We start from the raw sequence: 8,753 nt of genomic DNA, 5'->3' as shown, positions 1-8,753 counted from the left end.
TGCACTAACGTTCAATTTAAATAGGAAGCCAGATGTGTATGCTTGTCATCACAACACTTGGAAGGCTGAGACTGGTGGATTACAAGTTCAAAGGCAGCTTGATCTATACCGCAGACCCTGTCTCAAAAGAAAACAAACTAAGATATCAGACAACTGAAGTCATTCTACCTTCAGTGAGTTAACCTCCAAACAGAAAAATATACTGTTGGATCAAGTCTCTTCATATCCTGGAACCTACCAGTGAAATATAGGCACAACCGAAGGAAAACACTTCTCCCCCTTCCCCACCAGTTAGCCAAGACTGTGTACTACTATACGTATATATATATATATACTATACATATATCCCAGGGAACTGTCACATACCTTTACCTGTATGTCTGCACCTCTTTTTTTCCCAACTACTGTCTCTTGTTTGGCATCAAATTTGTGATTGAAAAGTTGATAGTAAGTTATAAAGGAAACAGACCTGTGGGTTGAAAGTTAACCTAGAGTGAAAACTGAAATCTCCTTGTGTCCCCTTACAGTACATGAAGTTCTCTAGAGGGAGGAGGGAAGGAGGGAGAGAGAGAATTATAAAGACTGGCTTACACAGTAGGGGGCCGGATAATTAATAAATGATTTATACACTGGAGGGGCAGAGAACCAGCTCCCAGTCTGGGAGGCTGGGTGCCTCACTAGTTTCAATCCAACCAGGAATCCACTTAAGAGTCAGTGGCATTGAAGCTACACTGAAGGAATGAAGAGTTGGAGCTTGATGTCAATGACAGATAAAGTCACCGTAGCCATTTGAAAGAGAAATGTCACCCAGAGGCTCAGGTATTTGACCACTTGGTCCCCAGCTGGTGGCTGTCTTAGTTATTTTTCCTATTGATGTTCTAAAACACCATGACCAAGGCAACTTCTAGAAGGGAGCACTTGTTTTGGATTTACAGATCAGAGGGATAAGAGTCTATTACCATCGTGGTGGAGAACGATGGTGGCGAGCACCAGGCATGGTGGAGAACAGCTGAGAGGTCCTACCAGGAACCACAAGCAGGAAACTGTTATGCCCAGATCGCGTGCGCGCGGTGGGGGTGGGGGTGGGCAAAAGACCACTGCGGAGACCGAATCCCACATGTAAAAGCAAAGAGCCTTTATTCTCTTCAAGCTCTGAGCTTGGTCCGTCTGTCAGACACAGGGGTGAAGAGCAGAGAGCACGGAGCTCAGGTGGGGCAGAGTTTTAATCATAGCAGAGGTTGGGGTGAGGGGATTCCCAGGGTCCAGGACCCTGATTGGCTGACAATTGTCTAGGGGTATCTGTAAAACAAAAACAGGTGTGTGCTAGACTCAGGGACTTATCTAATGGTTGGAATGTTTGGGATGTCAGTTACTTCCTCACCCCTGGGTGGATCCCTAGGTGGTATCAGCTTAAGGCTTTTCCTGGATCTGGGTGTTGCCTGCCAGTAAGCCTGTCATAGAAGCTGTGTCTGGGCCCCTAAGCCTGTCATGGTGGCTGTGTGGTCAAGCTGTTTGGGGGCCCCTCCACAGAAACAAGTGAACAAAATGGCCCAAGTCTTTGAACTCTACCCCCACCCCCACAACATACAGTGACAGACTTCTTTCAGCAAAGCCATATATCCCAAGCCTCCTCAGCTACCAACTGAGCAACAAGGATTAACTGTACGACCAAGGGGGACATCTTATTCAAACGACCGCAATGAACCGCTGGGAAGGTTGTGGGACCTCTAGGAGGGGGAGTTTTGCTGGGGGAAATACATCACTGGAGCTGGATTTTGAGAGTGGGTAGCCCTGCCCTGTTGAGATATTTTGTTTGTGTTCTAACAAAGCTTGCCTGAGGATCAGAGGATGGAGCTAGCCACTAGTTTACCATTGAGGTCTGGAGGTCTGTACAGACAGGAGACAGGAAGTGATATGGCGGGGCGGAGAGAGGAAGTGATAAGGCCGGATGGAGTCATGAGCTCGACCCCTTTTCCGTCTGAGGAGTCGGAGGTAAGAGGTGACTGTGGCTGCTCCTTTGCTTCTCTGATCTTTCAGCTTTTAGCTTGTTTTTTTTTTTTTTTTTTTTTTTTTTGGTTTTCAAGACAGGGTTTCTCTGTAGCTTTAGTGCCTTTCCTGGATCTCGCTCTGTAGCCCAGGCTGGCCTTGAACTCACAAAGATCCGCCTGGCTCTGCCTCCCGAGTGCTGAGATTAAAGGCGTGCACCACCAACGCCTGGCTTACCTTGATATCTGACTACAGGTTTTTATTATTAAGACCAACTAGGATTGCACTACACTGCCTCACTTAGAGTTCACTCTGCTTCATTCATGTGTTTGAAGACGTGATCTCTCAGCTTCCTGGTCCAGCTGACTGCTCTTATGCCTTTCCCAACATTATGGACTTTCCCTTTGGAACTGTAAGCCATGTAAACTCTCTTTCATTTATGCAAAGGAATATTACTCAGCCATTAAAAAATGAAATGAAATTCTCATTGGAAGGAACTAGAAAATAATCCTGAGTGAGGTAATTCAGACCCCGAAAGATAAATATGGTATGTCGCCACTGATCTGTGGATATTAGCTGTTAAGTCATTGTTAAGCAAACTTCAATCCACATAACCATAGAGGTTAGGTAGAGAGTGAGAAGCTGCGGGTAGATCTCCCTAGGAAGAGGAAATAGAATAGATATGGATAGACAAGGTTGGGGGGGACTGGAAAGGGAGGACCAAACAGGGGAAGGGAAAAGAGAAGGGGTCCAGGGAGGGAATATAAGGCAGGACAGCTAAGGACCATTTGAAGGGTCCCATGGAAACCTAATACAATTGAAGCTTCCAAATAACGGGAGACAGAGCCCCAACTGGACATCTGTCACCAAATGGAGCTTCTACTACCAGGAATGGGTTACATCTAATTGAGTTGTTGGCCAAAGGGGCCCCATAAGAACCCCCAAACAACCCAGGCTATTTCCAAGGCTATTGATTATTCTCCACGAACTTACAGTAAGGCCTTATTGCTGGACGACACCTACAAGACTCATTGAACATGGAGAAGTCGAGCTGGTGCCTACCTAGAGCCTTCACCCATATGGACTAGTATTCATGGTACTGGAAAGTACTCTGCACCCTACCAAGGGACAAAGGTAAATATCAACCCAGCTACAAACCCTTTGATATACAGTGGTGACCTGCCTGCAGAATACACCGGTGCAGGGGTGGCACAAAGCTTGAGGGAGTGACCAATCAATAATCCGCTTTAAGGCCCCCTTTGTGAGATGGAACCCATACCAGTGCTTCTTGGGTGACCAAGAACCCAAAACTAGATAGCCCAGGGACTGAGGGTATAACTAAATGCTACCGTTCTACTAAAAGAACATAGCAATAAAATGACTCCTAATGACAGTCTGCTGTACTCATAGAGGTGTGCTTGCTCATCATCATTGGAGAAGTTCCCTCCTGCAGCAGGTGGGAACAAATACAGAGAGCCAGAGCCAAACAATATACAGAGAGAGAACACTCAGCCCTAAATGGGATGTCTCCATGGGTTGTTTGGGGGTTCTTATGGGGCCCCTTTGGCCAACAACTCAATTAGATGTAACCCATTCCTGGTAGTGGAAGCTCCATTTGGTGACAGGAGATGTCCATTTGGGGCTCTGTCTCCCGTTATTTGGAAGCTTCAATTCAGGGAATCCCATGGACAAGGAAGCAGTGTAAGAGCCAGAGGGGATGGAGGACACCAAGAAAACAAAGCCTTCTAGACACCACAGGGCTAGTGTACATATGACCTCACAGAGACTATGGCAGCCCACACAGGGGCTGCACCGGTCTGCACCACATGGGTTCCTAGAGCTGAAAGGAGAAGTGGACACATGCTCCTATCCATAACCCAGAAGCTAGCTCCGACTGATGGCCATTTGCAAATGAAAAATTCGTTTTCTCCAAGAGGGTTTCACTAGGGAAACAAACCACTCCTAAGGGCAGCCCCCATGTCCAGCAGTAGATGGCCGACACAAAACTGAGTCAACAGCATCTTTTGAGGTTCTTTGTCACATAATGTTAAGTCAGGGAGGGTATTGTTTTGTTTTGTTTTTCTTACCTTGTAGGCCTTTTTCATATATGTTATGTGCTTCCAATTCTGGGTTTTTATGGGATTCCTGAGTGTGAGCACGTGTGCCTCTGCATCTATATGTGTTTCTTAGGCCTTTTCTTCTTCTTTTTAAATATATTTTTATTTTGTGTGCATTGGTGTTTTGCTTATGGGACTGGAACTGGAGTCAGACAGCTGTGAGCTGCCATGTGGTTGCTGGGAATTGAACTCAGGTCCTCTGGAAGAGCAGTCAGTGCTCTTAACCGCTGAGCCATCTCTCCAGCCCCCGGCTCTTTTTCTTGTTTGGTCATATTCCAATTTGTTTGGTTTTTTATTTATCTTATTTTATTGTTTTTTTTTGTTTGTTTGTTTTTTTGTTTTGGTTTTGGTTTTTCGAGACAGGGTTTCTCTGTGTAGCTTTGCGCCTTTCCTGGGACTCACTTGGTAGCCCAGGCTGGCCTCGAACTCACAGAGATCCGCCTGGCTCTGCCTCCCGAGTGCTGGGATTGAAGGCGTGCGCCGCCACCACCACCCGGCTGTTTTGTTTTTTTGAGATAGGGTTTCTCTGTGTAACCCTAGCTGTCCTGGAACTCACTCTGTAGACCATGCTGGCCTTGAACTCACAGAGATCTGCCTGCTTCTGCCTCCAGAGTGCTGGGATTAAAGGCATGTGCCACCACCACCACTGGCTAGATGCTTGTTTTTTAAGGAGACAGAAAGGGAGTGGTCCGGATGGGAGGGAAGGTGGGGAAGAACTGGAAGGAATAGGGGAGGGGAGACCATAATCAGAATATATTGTATGAAAAAAAAAACTATTTTCAATGAAAGGAAAAAATAAAACTCTCTTCCTTAAGTTGCCTTTGGTCATGGTATTTTATCACAGCAATGAAAGTAATGTAATTATTCAGATCTGGAAACACCCTCATAGATACACAGATAGAAACACTTTTCACAAGTACAGGCATCTCTCTCTTTGAATTTTTATTTTATTTTGTGTATGTGTATGTACTCATTCCCAGGAGGACATGGCAGTGGTGGCGGCAGTGACTTTAGCCTTGGTGTTAGAGGCATCTCTTAGTACAGTCAGCATCCAAGGCCAACCATCACATGCAGGGTGGCACCAAAAGACATTATACATTATATAATGGTGCGTGCCATTCTGTAGCCAAGAAGCTCTTGTCACGCTCCACATAAGTAGTTTTCCTAACTTTGGAATTACACCTTTAATGAGGTACAGAGCCTCAGTCCTCAATATGGGAAAGCATCTATCTCATGAAAGCCTCCTGGTGGGAAAGAAGCCAAATGGGAAGTGGCCTGTTGCTCAGAATATCAACTTCTGTTCCTGGTAGGTTACTACAGGGCTTAAGCCATCTTGTGTGAAATGCCAGTCTGTGTGGCACATCAGGCAATGCTGGTTGCCAGGCAGCTATGATACATGTAGTCAGTTCTCCGTTAGGTGGACAAGAAAATGAAAACATAAATGAATCGGTTAGAGGGAAGAAAATTTACTTCTCACGCTCTCGTCCATCTTTGATTCCTTTTAACCTGTCCCAACACAGTCAGGTCACAGGATGGTTTTAAAGATACAATTTGTTTGGAAATAGAGAACTTTCATTTCTGAAAACAGGATAGAAACACTTTAGTCTTAAGCATTAAGTGCCTGGGTATTTTATATCAAAAGAAAAATAGAAGCAGTCAATTTTGTGAGTTAAACAGGAACTCTTCTAGAATCTGAGTCTACTTTGGGTGCTTGTAGAACAGTCATTTATCTCGGCCTCCAACTGCTCCTCTTCTGTTCTGATCTAGAGAGACTACAGCCAACCTTGCTCAGCTCCACTATCAACAGAAAGAGTTACAGAGAGAAGAGTGGAGAGCCAGCCAGCTGTGCTAATACACACCTGTGATCCCAGCACCTGGGAAGTGGAGGCAAGAGGAGCCGGAGTTTAAGACCATCCTTGGCTCAAAGAGAAGTTGAGGTCAGTCTGGGATACGAAATACATACCAAACATGTGGCACTGTGATGCAAAATTCGAATGCTCTAATACTCACCTGCAGCATCAGGAGGGTTAATTTCATGTGTCCTCTGGGCCACAGATTTTGGTCAGACATCATTCTGAGTGTGCTTGTGAAGGTGGTTTTGGAGATTAACATTTAAATGGATAATTCAGTAAATACACTGCCCGATCCCCACCCGGGCTCTCATCCAATCAGTTAAGGGCCTGGGAGAACAAAAAGCTGACTCTCCCTAGAAAAGTGATACCATTCTTGCCAATGTCTTGAGCCTGACACTGGCTGTCTTAGACCTTGGATGCTAACTGGACATTGTTGTTCTTGAGTCTGGAGCCATGGGGCTTTTGAACTGAAACCTACACCTTTGGTCTCCCTCCAGATTACAGAAAGCAGGTCCATAATCACACAACCCAATTCCTTAAAGATATGCCCCCTCCAACACACACATACATTGTATTGGTTTTCTGCAGGAAAAATACATGTTCAGAGAGTTTAGAAACTATGCCATGTATTTTTACATTTAAGAACTCACACTATAAAAATGTGGTTTATTATTATTTATCATTTATTATTTTTAAATATTATCAAATTTAATAAATTAATTAAAATAAAACTAACCATTATTATGTTTAAATATTATTTATTATTGAAACACAAACCACGTACATTAGGATTTGTCAATCATGTGTCTGTAGGTTTCTGAAAACCTTGGTGTACCAAACCGTGGAAACTCATAAACACAGATCTAGATAAGTCTCTGAGGGAGTTAGATAATAACTCGATTCCTAGTTTTAAAAAAATGCATTTGGTGAGAGAGAATATATCACATAAGCAAAATCATCATGAAATCAAACTAGAAACGTTTGCTATATCCAAACTTCAGAATCTCAACATTGCTGCTCTAACTATGGAAGCCTGCTGATGTCAGAAATCAATTGAAAAATATAACTAGATATAGTAATGAGAGTATTTTTATCCTAAGAAGTGATAGACTTATGGTTCTCAACCTGTGGGTCACAGCCCCCTTGGGGAATTACATGTCAGATATCTTGCATATCAGATATTTACATTACAATTCATAACAGTAGCAAAATTACAGTTAAGTATCAACGAAATAATTTTATGGTTGGGGGTTCACAACATGAGGAACTGTATTAAAGGGTCACAGCATTAGGAAGGTTGAGAACCACTGCGATAGACTAACAAAAGTTTGCAAGAAAGCAGGCATCCTAAGACCTTTATAGAAGCAGCTCCATTTGAAATATATGTTATAAACACTTTCACAGTACTGACTTCAATTGACAAGCCTGAAATTTCCACCATGATTAAAAACAAAACAAACAAACAAATGAACGATCCAACCAACCAAATGCTGATCTGCAGTGTCCAGGGGGAGTTACTGAGAGTGAGCATAAAGGGTAAGTACTCACCTGGGTAATTAAGTGGCATTGGTTACAGGTGATTTGGAATCAACATGTAAGAAAGCAAAGACTTGCACTCACACTGGAGTTCTGGATTCCAAAGCAAACAATTTTTTTTTTATTTTATTTTATTTTTTTTGGTTTTTCGAGACAGGGTTTCTCTGTGTAGCTTTGCGCCTTTCCTGGAACTCACTTGGTAGCCCAGGCTGGCCTCGAACTCACAGAGATCTGCCTGGCTCTGCCTCCCGAGTGCTGCAATTAAAGGCGTGCGCCACCACCACCGGCCCAATTCTTATTTTAAATATTTGGTGTGAATTTACTGGGCTGATGAAGTATGGATTTAGCAGGGGTAGGTTTTGTGAAGTTTACTATCAATATGTTGTAGGTGAATGCTCTTTGAGAAAAGTAGAACATCAAACACCATGTTCCTGAAACTCTTTTAAAAGATGTTTAGATTTATTTATGAGTGTTTTGCTCATATGTATGTCTGCGTACCGCGTGCTTAGTAGTGCCCTCAGTGGTCAGAAGAGGGTGTTGGATTCCCTGGAACTGGGTTATGGATAGCTTCAAAACACCGTGTGGGTACTGAGTACTGAACTTGGATCCTCCGCAAAAACAAGTGCTCTATTGTAATATGTTCTTATTTTTTGTTTTGTTTGTTTGTTTGTTTTTATTTTTATTTATTTATTTATTTTTGAGACAGGGTTTCTCTGTAGCCCTGTCTTTCCTGGAACTTGCTCTGTAGATCAGAACTCAGAAATCTACCTGCCTCTGCCTCCCAAGTGCTGGGATTAAGCCTGGCTACTGAAATATTCTTAAGTAAAAGACAGAGCCAAGCTAGAGAATGTTCACATAGTTAATTCCCCGGCAGTACTGTAGGATAGGCAGATGTCTGATTCTAGTTCTTCCTTGGGAAGCTGGTCATACAAGAACACAGCAGACGACCAATGTCACTGCTCATGTAGTGTGGTTTGTGGAATCCCTCTCCCTGTAGGAAGCAGTGTGGAACAGCGCTGAGGAGAACAAATGCTGTTCATCCAGCAGTGACGCTCCTGCGAACTCTCGCTCCACACATACTGGATCTTGTGAGTAGCCTTGCTACACCACATGCACTTTTGAACTTTCTCCAGCCCTGAGGGGCTTTGCTTGCCTTTGTCTCTTGGTAACATAACCCACTGCCTTAGCACAGTTGAGCCTGTGGGTATGACATAAGGAGAGGAGGCCGGAGCTCTGGGTTAGGTCTCACCAAAGTGAGAAT

The 8,753-nt window shown here is 43.8% G+C and overlaps 1 long non-coding RNA gene across 1 annotated transcript; it reads right to left on the bottom strand.

Moving 5' to 3' along the window:
• On the bottom strand, positions 1 to 1,063 carry LOC131910453 (uncharacterized). The gene is made up of 3 exons (XR_009379132.1): positions 960 to 1,063; positions 367 to 469; positions 1 to 117 (listed from the first exon to the last, which is right to left on the bottom strand). It is a non-coding gene; the product is annotated as an uncharacterized LOC131910453 (long non-coding RNA).
• Positions 1,064 to 8,753: the final 7,690 nt, after the last annotated feature.

This window comes from Peromyscus eremicus, chromosome 5, assembly GCF_949786415.1.
Source record: "Peromyscus eremicus chromosome 5, PerEre_H2_v1, whole genome shotgun sequence".
In the NCBI taxonomy this organism is placed as follows: domain Eukaryota; kingdom Metazoa; phylum Chordata; class Mammalia; order Rodentia; family Cricetidae; genus Peromyscus; species Peromyscus eremicus.
Note: the sequence above shows the minus strand (reverse complement) of the source record. Positions and strands in the feature narration are given on the sequence as shown.